This window comes from Pteropus vampyrus, unplaced genomic scaffold, assembly GCF_000151845.1.
Source record: "Pteropus vampyrus isolate Shadow unplaced genomic scaffold, Pvam_2.0 Scaffold11, whole genome shotgun sequence".
Taxonomy (NCBI): Eukaryota; Metazoa; Chordata; class Mammalia; order Chiroptera; family Pteropodidae; genus Pteropus; species Pteropus vampyrus.
The window spans coordinates 4878363-4890122 of record NW_011888792.1 but is presented as its reverse complement, the minus strand read 5'-3'; the positions used below and the strand labels follow the sequence as shown (position 1 = coordinate 4890122).

Below are 11760 nucleotides of genomic sequence, written 5' to 3'. Positions count from 1 at the left end.
ATATTTAATAATGCTCGCTACTCTCAGTTTCAGTCCCTGTCAGTGTTGGCGACAGTTTCAGTAGTGTTTGCTCAGATTCTCCTGGGGCTTAGCAGTGTTTGATCTTAGAAGGTATGCAGGGCGTGGCCCCCTGGGTTGGATGTTGAGGGCTTTGGCTCAGCCTCAGTTTTGCAACCATGCCCAGTAAAAATCAACTGCTTTCTCTGCTGTCTTCTCCTCTGCTTTCTGCCCTGATGACTGGGCACTGCCACCAGCTACTTGAAACTCACAATTCCCAGGCAGTGCTATTCAGGGAACTCGCCATACCTTCTTCTCTCCCCCTCCCCCTACAGTGAGCTCTGGCAGCTGCGAGAGGTAGCTTCTTTATTTCTCCCAGTCCACTACTTCACACCTGGGGTTCTGACCTGTGGCAGCTCTTATGTGCAGATCCCATGCTCAGATGTGCCAGTGTGCAGTTTGGGTGTTTTTTTTTTGAGTTTTAGATGTTCAGCTTATTGTTATTTCAAGGGGAGAGATCTAGGGACATCTCTCACTCAACCTGTTTTTCCAAACCTCACCCGAGATAATATTCTTTAAAGAAAATATGTATGGATTATTTCAGCATTTTTCTGTATTTATAGAAGCATAAATATAGGCTATACTCAAAAAGATATAACTTACAATAAAAAAAATTACAAATTACTAGACTTGCAAAAAAGCAGTAAAATATAACCCATTATAATGAAAAAATATCAATTCATCAAAATTGACCCACATATGTAATAGATTACAGAATTAGTAAAAATATGAAAAGATGTATTATCGCATGTGCTCAAGAAAATAGAGGAAGGACTGAACATGAAAAATATGGAAAAGTTCCATATTGAACTTCTAGAGATGGAAACAACAATGACTGAAATGAAAAATATGCAGAATGGGATTAACAGAATATTAGGTATTGAAGAAGGAAAGATTAGTGAACTTGAAGACAAAGCAAAAGTATACAAAGCAAAACAGAAAAGAAACAGGAAAAAAAAAAAAGAATAGAGTATTAGTAAGTTGGCATATAATGTCAAATGCCATGGGAATCCCTGAAGGAGATAAGAAAGGTAAAGGTGGACAGATAAAAATTTGAAGTAAAGCTAATACATTTCACACTTGATGAAAACTATAAACATAGCTACCCAAGAAATTAAACAAACCCAAACAAAGGAATATAAAGAAAATCGCACCATGGCATATCATAGTAAAATTGTTCAAAAAAGTAAAAAAAATAAGAAACTATAAACACATCCAGAGGAAAAAGACATTATACGCAGAGAAACAAAGATTAGAATGAGAGCAGATCACTCATTAGAAACAACACAAGTAAAAACACAATAGCAAATATCTTTAAATTAGTAAAAAGAAAAAGGACCTGCCTAGAATTCTTTATCTAAAATAATATGTATTTCAAAAATAAAGGCAAAATAAAGATTTTTTTTTGTAGACATATGAGAGCTTAAAAATGTATTACTAGCAGAGCTACACTACAAGGAATGCTAAAAAAAAAGTTCAATCTTTAAGTAGAAGGAATATAGTACCAGATGGAAACCTAGTTTAAAACAAAGGAATGACAAGCACCAAAAAAATGTGACTTTATGGATAAATATAAAGATTTTTAAAAGTTATTATTTAAAGCTCTTTAAATTATAATTGACTAGCTAAAGCAAATATAATCACACCATACCATGGGGGATTATGCAGAAGTAGAATGTGTGACAATAGCACAAAGGTCAGATAATGGAGGCTATGCATGTGTATATGGGAATTCTCTGTACATTTCTCTCAACTTTGCTGTGAACCTAAAACTACTCTAAAAAAATCATTTTAAAAAAATGCTAAATAAATGCACATTCTCTAGCATGAACATGGATTTTTCAACAAAAAATGACCATGAAGTGGGCCATAAAATTTAGTCTCAAGAAATTTCAAAAAAAAGTTGCCATATTAAAGAGTACATATTTAATGACCAAATAGAAGAAAATTAGCAATCAGTAACAGGAAGTTGTAGAGAAAATATTCACATATTCAGAAATTAAACACCTATCTAAATATCCCTTAGATTAAAACAGATATCACAAGGGACATTATTTTCAACTGAATGATTATGAAAATTCAATATATTATATTTTGTGGGATATAGTAAAAACAATATTTAAAGGGAAATTTTATGGTTTAAATGTTTCTATTAGAAAATAAACATTTAAATATATTTTCTAAATATCTTACTTAAAAAGCCAAATAGGGTAAAAAAATAAAATAAAAGCAACTTAATTAGAAAAAAATGAAATTATAAATGACTAAGCATTACAGGTTTATTTTAATACCTTCAAACTGGAAACAGCTCATATGTCCATCAACAGGAGAATGGAAAGATAAAATTTTCTAGATTTACATGATGGAATTCCCTCAGCAATTAAAAAAAACTACCAAAATAAACAAAACAAAGACGAATCTGAGTAATCTTATGTTGAATAAGATAAATCAGACATATAATAATTAACAATGTATGATTTTATTTATATTTATAAAGAAAACTTTAAAATTGATTTCTGGTGATAGAAATCATAACATTAATTTTCTAGGGAGATTGGGTACTAAGTGGAATGAGCACCAGGGAACTCTCTGGAGTGATGGAAATATTCTACATCTTAATTAGGCTGTTGATGATGTGCATATGCATTCATTAAATCTTATTGAATTGTAGAAGTAAAATGTCTATTTTACTGTTTAAATATTACCTATGTAAAATTATGTAGTTTACTTTCACCAGTGAGTAAAATGAGTAGAGTGATTTCACTCCATATAGGACTATACTTTTATATAGTATTTGGCGTAGCCATATAAGTACTTCTGCCATACTTTTCATACTGTTCTATAATACATGGTGGCAGCAAAGTAGATCCTTACTCAAGAAGCAACTGCTTACCTAGCTATATTAAAATTAGTTTTGGATTAAATATGTATCATACATTCTAAGAATACTAGAATACTATTGTTATTACTTTTTTATTTTTGGCCCCAATCTTTTTTTTCCTTGATAGAAAGTGAACAGATCATTAGGTAATCAGTGTTACAGCACAAAGAGCTCTGAAATCATTTAGTTGTGGGACCTTAAAAATATGTTCTTGCACTCATTCATTCATTCATTCATTCAGTTATTCATCAAGCATATGAGTTACCGCAATGTTCCTGGACGTGTTTAGGCACCATGAATATATTAATAAGCAAGTTAAGAACTGTATCATTATGGCATCAGTTTTTATTTGGATGAAATAAGAGAAACAAGGGTTAAAATAGCTGGATTTTAGGTATCTTAGTAAAAATCTGAGATAACTGATTTATAGCAGATCTTTTCATCCTTGTTAATGCCTCTGTGAAGACTAGATGAAATAATACATATAAAATATTTGAAACTTATAAAAGCAAGACATGTACAGTTATGTATTATCAAGTAAACTGCTTTAATGTAACACGCTTTACGTGGCATGTAGCAGGTTTAAAAGAACGATAGTTTAAAAAAATGATATTTTTAAGTGCATACCAAAGTTTATTTGTTCAACTATATAAGCAGAGATAATATCACCATATACACTTATTAAATGAGGCTCTCGCTGTATGCTACTATTAGTCAGTGTTGTATCCCTTTATCTGCTTGGTCTGAATAATTTCCTTATATATTCATAGGTTAGCTGACAGCAACAAGAAAAAACAAAGACATCTCCAGAAGAAATTCTGCCTATTCTGTAAGCTGTCAATCAAATACATTTATTATTTACCAATCCAGGTTTCTATATACATGGAGTATATAAATATATATTGTATATTTGTGTTGTTGTGCTTTTCATGCAATTAGCATATGTATTATATTTATATCATATATTTTATATAGATGGATAATTAGCATGAGTAGCAACTAAAATAATCCTTTAAACAATAAATTTAAACCATTTTACCTTTGTGCGGGGGGGGGTGGACATGAAAGAATGGGGTCTTGCCATGTCTTTAAACCTTGAGATCTATTAAAAAATGGAGTTCAGAACTTATACTATAAGGAGATCTCAGGCTCCATTAGCAAGGCTGTCATTTCCTCATTATGAGCCTACTTCGTATTGTTGTGATATACAAACCATAAATAAAACATTTTTTTATAAATGTAAAACAAACAGCAATATAAAGTACAGAATGTTTAGGAAAACCACTTAATAACTCATCCTTAATTTTTCTCAGAGAAGGAAAAATATCATTAAGAATTTGTATTACCAATATGTTTTACATTAGAATATAAATCATAGGGATAAATCAGTGCCATAGTGCACAGTACCAAAGTTGATTCAAATTTTCATTAAACTTCATAATGCTGTAGATGGCAACATGGGGTACACTGAAAATTACTGCTCATGATTCTATAACTCCATTTTAAAGGGAGAAATAAATTCGTGTGTTTATAAAATGCTCTTAAGTCATCCAGAAATCTTTGAATAAAATATGATATAACAAATTTATATTTCTCTTAAAAGAAATATTTTAATAAAGATCTTGCTATTTTGCTTAGGTTTATACAAAATAAAGACAATGCTTGACAATTGCCTAGTTTTAAAATATTTCTTTTGGAGCTAAGTTGCCCAATTTGACATAATATGCTGGTAAACTTTACTGCATAGTTGCTATCTCTTCATTCTGTTATGTAAATACAGCTAAAATGTACTGTTATTGATTAGCCATATTTCACTTTTTATAACTTAAGTGAGACCAGATTATGAGTTACAGTATTAAAAATTAGATTCCACAATATTGTCTCTAGAAAATATCTTTCACCTACAGCCATGCCTCCCTGAACGTGCCCGATCTCATCTGATCTCAGAGGCTAAGCAGGATCGGTCCTGGTTAGTACTTGGATGGGAGATCACTTAGGAATACCAGGTGCTGTAGGTGTTAAAAAAAAAAAAAAATATATATATATATATAAATATATATATATATATATATCTTTCATCATCTATATTTCTTTATATCTACCCGCCGTAATTGTTCCTTAAATAATTTGGGTATTTAATGTCTATTTATCTTTTAAAATATTAAACTCTGTAAATATAAGGATTGTATATATCTTTTTACCAATGTATTTTTAATATCCGAAAGAGTGGTTGGCACTGAACAAGCATCAACATATAGTATTGAGTGATGGATTGTTAACTTAATTAACATGTGCTCTATTTTTGGAATTCTGTTCCATTAGATTGGGAGAGAGGGCTAGGTCAGATATCTGCTCTCTGCACTGCTGTCATCACATAAGAGGACATAATGACTTGACGAGAAGGGGTCAATATTATCTTTAAAGATTTCATAATTTAAAAGCTTGTGAAATGGTAGGAAAGAGGTAGATCTATCTTAAGGAAAGGGAAAATTCTTAGATATTTGGGACAAAATGGGCAATGAAATGGCAGTCCAAATTATGGCTTAATGACCAGAGAATACTTCTAAATGCAAATTTAGAGAATTCACTACAATTCCAGGTAGTCATTTATTGGAAGAGAGGGGTTCTAATCCTGAGAATTCTATCAGACAGAGAAGGTAATAGGGAACTGAAAATGAGGTAGGAAGGAAAGAAATAAGAACCCATAAACTAGCACAATGCTACAGTGGAGGAGGCAGAATGGGCATGTGAAAATATCCTAAGTTCCAGGTAGTAAGGTCACCTGGCACTATCTTTAAAGTTTGTCTGTTTTCCTCATGATGCATTTTTATAGTTTTGGTGTTTTGCTTTGTTTTATGCTTGTTTGTTTGTATTTTTATAATTCATCCTTCATGCTAGATAATGGAACATTTGTAAAATTCTTGAATTCAAGAAGAGGAAGGCCCATTTACTAATACCTGGGTGTTCAATCTTTATTTTTGTAGTCAAACTGAATTGGGGATAGTAAGGTGGTTTAAGGGTGATGAGTTATTACTCAGTTTTCTGTGCTAGGTCTTAAAGTCTCTACCCTTTCTATGAGGTAATTTCAAATAATCATTACCATGCAAATGCTGTTGGAAGGGGAATGACTTGGGTTTCCTAAATTTCTTGCCACTACTCTCTGTTCTCTTTTTTGTTTTACTACATGGATCTGACTCTGGACGTTGGTACTTTGACTAAAATGTTAAGTCCTCCATCTAACTTTTACCTCCTTCTAGATCCGAAGACCATTGTTCCTTTAATTATTATCTGAAGATGGTTGTATCACTTCAGTCTCTCACTCCATTAAATAAACTTAGAATATTTTATAGTTAGGTGCCTCCTACAGGCATAACAACTGGGGTTCAAAATGATCCTATACCTAGGTGTGGAAAACCTTCAAGTTCTGGCCATTGACTCCCTTGGCCCTCATACTCTGTCTTGTCTTTTTTCTATTGCCAACTCATCATTTGAATCCCACTTTATTTTGATTGAATACATTTTATATATTAAGAAGGATTAATTTTTCAGTATTTTTTTAAAAAATGTTTGTATTCATAAACCATATGATATATTCATCTTCCCTCAACAGTTTCATTTTGGTAACTGAGTTGCTTATTTTTTCCCCTGTCAGTTAAAAAATATATATTGGTGTGTCTATATAGATTAACATCTGATTATGTTTTTTTCAGTGTTTAGCTTTCAGAGAGCTTAGCAAATTTTGCATTAATATTTCAGTGGTAAGCAGATGAGACTGGCTCTGGGTATGACAGTAGTCACTGAATCCTGCTGAATATTTGGCTTGTGTTACTGAGAGCTTTATAAAAATGTTATATATTTGTTTTTATTTTCTAATCAATCTTCTGTTATCTGGGAGAAAAATGCTACCAGTGTAGTTCGAAGTCTCCAATGTTTAGCTCATTGAGCTCACTAAATTTAGATTAAAAAACCCTTGCCCTAAATATACTGTCATAGTTATATTAAGTATTATTCATAATTATCTAAAATAACTTCAACTCACATTAATAAAAATATAAAAATGATTACTGTTTGTATAATAAAATCAATTATACCTAAGAGAGCTTTTCATGAAACAGCTTTTTCTGCCATCCGTATATTTTCAATAATCTATTGATATTTATTTTTTACTAATAATTTACTACTAAATCTCTGTTAAAATCTGAATGAATTATTTTGTTGAAATTCAGCAGAGCCAGCAGATATTTTTTTATGGTCAATGTTTATTAAAAATCAGATTTTTGCTGTTGTGGTTTTTTAAACCAGTTGTGTGTGCAAAGATTCAAACAGGCTTACTTAAGAAGGGCCTTTGCACTGGGTTTAGGTTGCCAAGGAAAGAAGTTGAAATCATGATCATTGCCCCAGTTGTAACCAAGTAGTTCAGAGAATCAAGATTAAAGGTAAATAACAAAGTCGAACATATTTTGAGTAGACTCTTCTATGCAAAGAATCCTAGTGAAGTCAGTAACATATATTAATAGAAATCTAGGAAGAGCTACAGAGCTGATTAGCTCTCCTTGAAATAACAGTTATTGGTCAGTCATACCATTCACAATAAATGAGCATGTATGTTATGGAAATTAAAACCATGCTGAGGTACCACTTCATACCCACAGAATTGCTATAATCAAAAGACAACAAATATTGGTGAGGATGTGGAGGAACCTGAATTTGCATGAATTATTGTGGGGATAGGAGGAGGTAAGATGTAGTAGCCATTTGAAATAAAATTAAATATTGTATTAACCATAATAGCTTGTTCTTATGGTTAATACAATAATCCAAACCACAAACAGAGTGGTTTGGAGGTTATAGCCTAGCAAAGGCGAGAATCCTTGTAAGGTGGGCATGTGATAAGAGTTAAGTTTTATACATCTGGAAAATGAAGCAGTGACAAGGAAACCTAAGCAAAATCCTGACCACTTGGCATGACTAAAAAGTAGATAAGAAGAAACATTTATCTCTGTGTTCCACAGGTGCCAGTATTCATTCAAACTCAGCAAGAACTCAATGTGCTAAGACTAACTCACGCAAAAATTTAGTGGACTAAATTTGACTATATTGCTTGCTTTGTTTTATAATTAGTTGAATGCCATGAGAGACTGAGCATGCTTGTGAATGGCATGGTGACTACAGATGAGAGGCACTGATACTTGGTTCTTAAAAAGGATAATAGAATTTAAAATAACTAGATTTTTTTTTAAGCAACATGCACTGGTGATGCAAATAAACTGCTCTCTATTGATCTATGTCTGCAAAATAAATGGATATCTAAATGAATCTAAGTATGGCCCACATTTATAATACATAACATGATGGAGAACCAAAACTTCTAAGCTCATTACTTAGATACAGATATATTCTTAGTTCACTTGAAATCTTCCTTCCTTCCTTCCTTCCTTCCTTCCTTCCTTCCTTCCTTCCTTCCTTCCTTCCTTCCTTCCTTTATTCTAAAAATTTTCTATTAATTACAGAAATTTTGAGTTAATCATTTTCCGCAATCATAATTGGTAGACATTCTCTATCTCTATTTTGTATATTATTTTGTTTTTCCCTTCATTAGCAATCTCCAGTCCCCTGTTTCTCCTGTCATTCCCTAGGCATTTCTTCTCAGTATTTCACATGTATCCCTGCATAAATGTTAAAAACATATAAACCAGGAAAAATTTGAGGGCTCCAACCTAAGGGAAACCTACCTACTGATGAGGACAATTGACTTATTTGAACTGTGTTGTGTAATATTGTACATACTCATTGAGAATGATTGCAGGTTCCAGTTCTCATCTTTGCCAGCATTCAATACTATCAGTCATTTAAATTTTTTTTATTATAGTGTATAGTGATATCTCACTGAAGTTTTTATTTGCATTCACTCTATGTCTATTAATGCTGAGCATCTTTTCGTATGCTTGGTAACTAGCTTTATATCTTTAGTAAAGTGTTTGTTAAAATCACTATCATTTTTAAAATCAAATTTACAGTGGTCGTTTTAGGTTCATTTATTTTTTATTACATTTTAAGGCTTCTTTATATATTCTAGAGAACAATCCTTTGTCTTATCTAGGCGAACCAATATTATTTACTTTCAATCTGTGGATTGCTTTTTCTTTACTTACCACTGTCTATCAAAAGTTATTTTGTTATAGTCTGATTTACAAATTTTTTCTTTTATGTTTGTGCTTTGTCTACCCAAGATATCTTTATTTATACCAAAGTCACAAAGATTTTCTCATGGAATGCTTTTATTTTCTTGTAGAAGTTTTCATAGTTTTACATTTTAAGTTTAGGTCTATCATTAATTTAAATTTAATTTTTATATATGGTGCAAGATAAAGATCAAAGTTCTTTTTTTAAGAAAAAAAATATGACTATGTAGTTGTTCCAGCAACTTGACATCATTATCAATCACAAATTGGCCATATATGTGTAAGTTTACCTTCAGTCTCTATTACAGGCTACTGTTCTATATGTACACATCTTTATGTCAACTGTTGTTATTACTGTGTTTTTCTAGTAAGTTTTGAAATCAGGTAATGTACGTCTTTTACTTTGTTTCCCCCATACCCTGCACCCCCACAAAAATGTTTTGGCATTTTGGGTTCTTTGCATATTATTATAAAATTTAAAGCTAGCTTTTATTTTCTCCAGTAGGTAAACTTTATTTTTATTGTTTTTTTTTTTTTACTTCTCAATTACAGTTGACGTATGATATATTAGTTTCAGGTGTACAACATAGTGATTAGACATTTATACCACTAACAGAGTGATCATCCCAATAAATCTAGTACTCATCTGATACTGTATATATTTATTATAATATTATTGACCATATTCCCTAGGTTATACTTTACATCCCATGACTATTTTGTAACTATCAATTTTTACTTCTTAATCCTCTCCCCGCTTCACTCATCTCACCAATCTTTCTCTCGTCTGGCAACCATTAAAATGTTCTCTATATCTATTAGTATGTTTCTGTTTTGTATGTTTGTTTATTTTGTTCTCTAGATTTCACATGTAAGTGAAATCATATGGCATTTGTCTTTCTCTGTCTGACTTACTCCACTCAGCACAATACCCTCTATAGGTTCACCCATGTTTTTTCAGATGGAAAGACTTTATTCTTTTTTTATCGCTGAATAATATTCCATTGTATATATGTACCACTTCTTTATCCATTCATCCACTGATAGACACCCAGGTTGCCTGCATATTTTAGCTGTTGCAGATAATGCTACAATGAACATAAGAATTCAAAAGCTTGCTTTCAATTTTTACAAAAATTCTTTCTTGAATTTTGTTTGGGATTACATTTAATCTATTAATCAGTTTGGGGAAAAGTTTCACCTTAACAGTATTCTGCATATTCCAATCCAAACACATGATAGATCTTGCCATTTATATAGGTCTTCTTTAATTTATCTTAGCAATGTTTTGTAGCTGTGAGTGTAAAAGTTCTTGTATATATTTTGCTAAATTTATCACTTTTGTGTTTTTGGATGCTATTTTAAATATTATTTAATTTTTTTTAAATTCAGTTTTTTATTGCTAGCATATAAAAATATAATTGATTTTTTGATGAATTGTGTCACTGAACTCCTGAGTTCTAGAAGTTGTTTTGTGTTTACTTATGATATTCTATGTGCATAATTGCATCATTTGTAAAGAATGACAATTATTGTATTTATTTCCAAAATGCCTGCATTTTATTTTATTTCCTTGCGTTATTACACTTTGTAGAGTCTCCAGAACAATTTTAAGTAGAGGTAGAGTTGGTGAATATCTTCTTTTTTTTTCATAATATTAGAGGGAAAGTACTTAGTCTTTCACCACTAAGAATGACATTAGCTGTAGGGTTTTTTGTTTGTATATTTGTTTGTTTGTTTTATATTTCGTTTCACAATTCATCACATCGAAGATGTTTCCCTCTCTTCCTAGTGTTCTTACTATTTTTTTAATCATAAATAAATGATGAATATCATTTAATATGTTTCTTCTGAACACATTGAGATGGCCATATTGGTTTCATCCTCTGTGGATTTTTCAGATTTTGATGTTACTATTTATCCCCCAAAAAAGATAAATAAAATTAATTCCATATCAAGCTAGACATAATGTAGACAAAATTTAGTGTACAAAAAATTTAGATCTTAAAAACAAAGAGAAATAAGAGTTTATATGCAGAGAAAGAAGAGATTATCCATTGGGGATTCACAAACAGGACATATCTTAACAGTAAATGTGTGAAGAGAACTGAGTGGAAAGGTAGCTTCAAAATCTCAGAGAAAACAACTGCCAATTTATCCTTTATAGATAAGAAAGTATTTTTTTTATGTTCAAGATTAAAATACGTAATATAAACTAACCAAACCTAACCAAAACTCTAAAGCATGTCCCAGGAAAAAGGAAAATGGAAAGTGAACCCTAAAATAGTTTTGAGATGTGAGATAATTGACAAGCAAGAACAGTAAACTGGAATGAATATCAACTCAGTAAAACACTATAATAATTATGTCTAACCATTAAAGTAAAAAAGCAAACAAGATAAACTTTGACATAGGACAGGAATAAGCATAGTTCACAGAGGCATTTAGGATTATTGTATTTTTCGGAAAGAGAAAAGTGCTTAAAATTATGTTTGAACCTGCTTAAGTACGCATTTAAAATTTTTGACAACACAATTTATAGAAATAGGATATTTAGCTTTCAAACTATTAGAGGAAAAGAGTGGAATAAGATACTCATCAATTCAAAACACAAAAAAGGAGGAAAATAGAAGTATAGCA

General features: G+C 31.2%; 1 pseudogene; it reads left to right on the top strand.

Moving 5' to 3' along the window:
* The first annotated feature begins 4837 nt into the window (after window positions 1–4837).
* Window positions 4838–4956, top strand: LOC111732205 (annotated as a pseudogene).
* Window positions 4957–11760: the final 6804 nt, after the last annotated feature.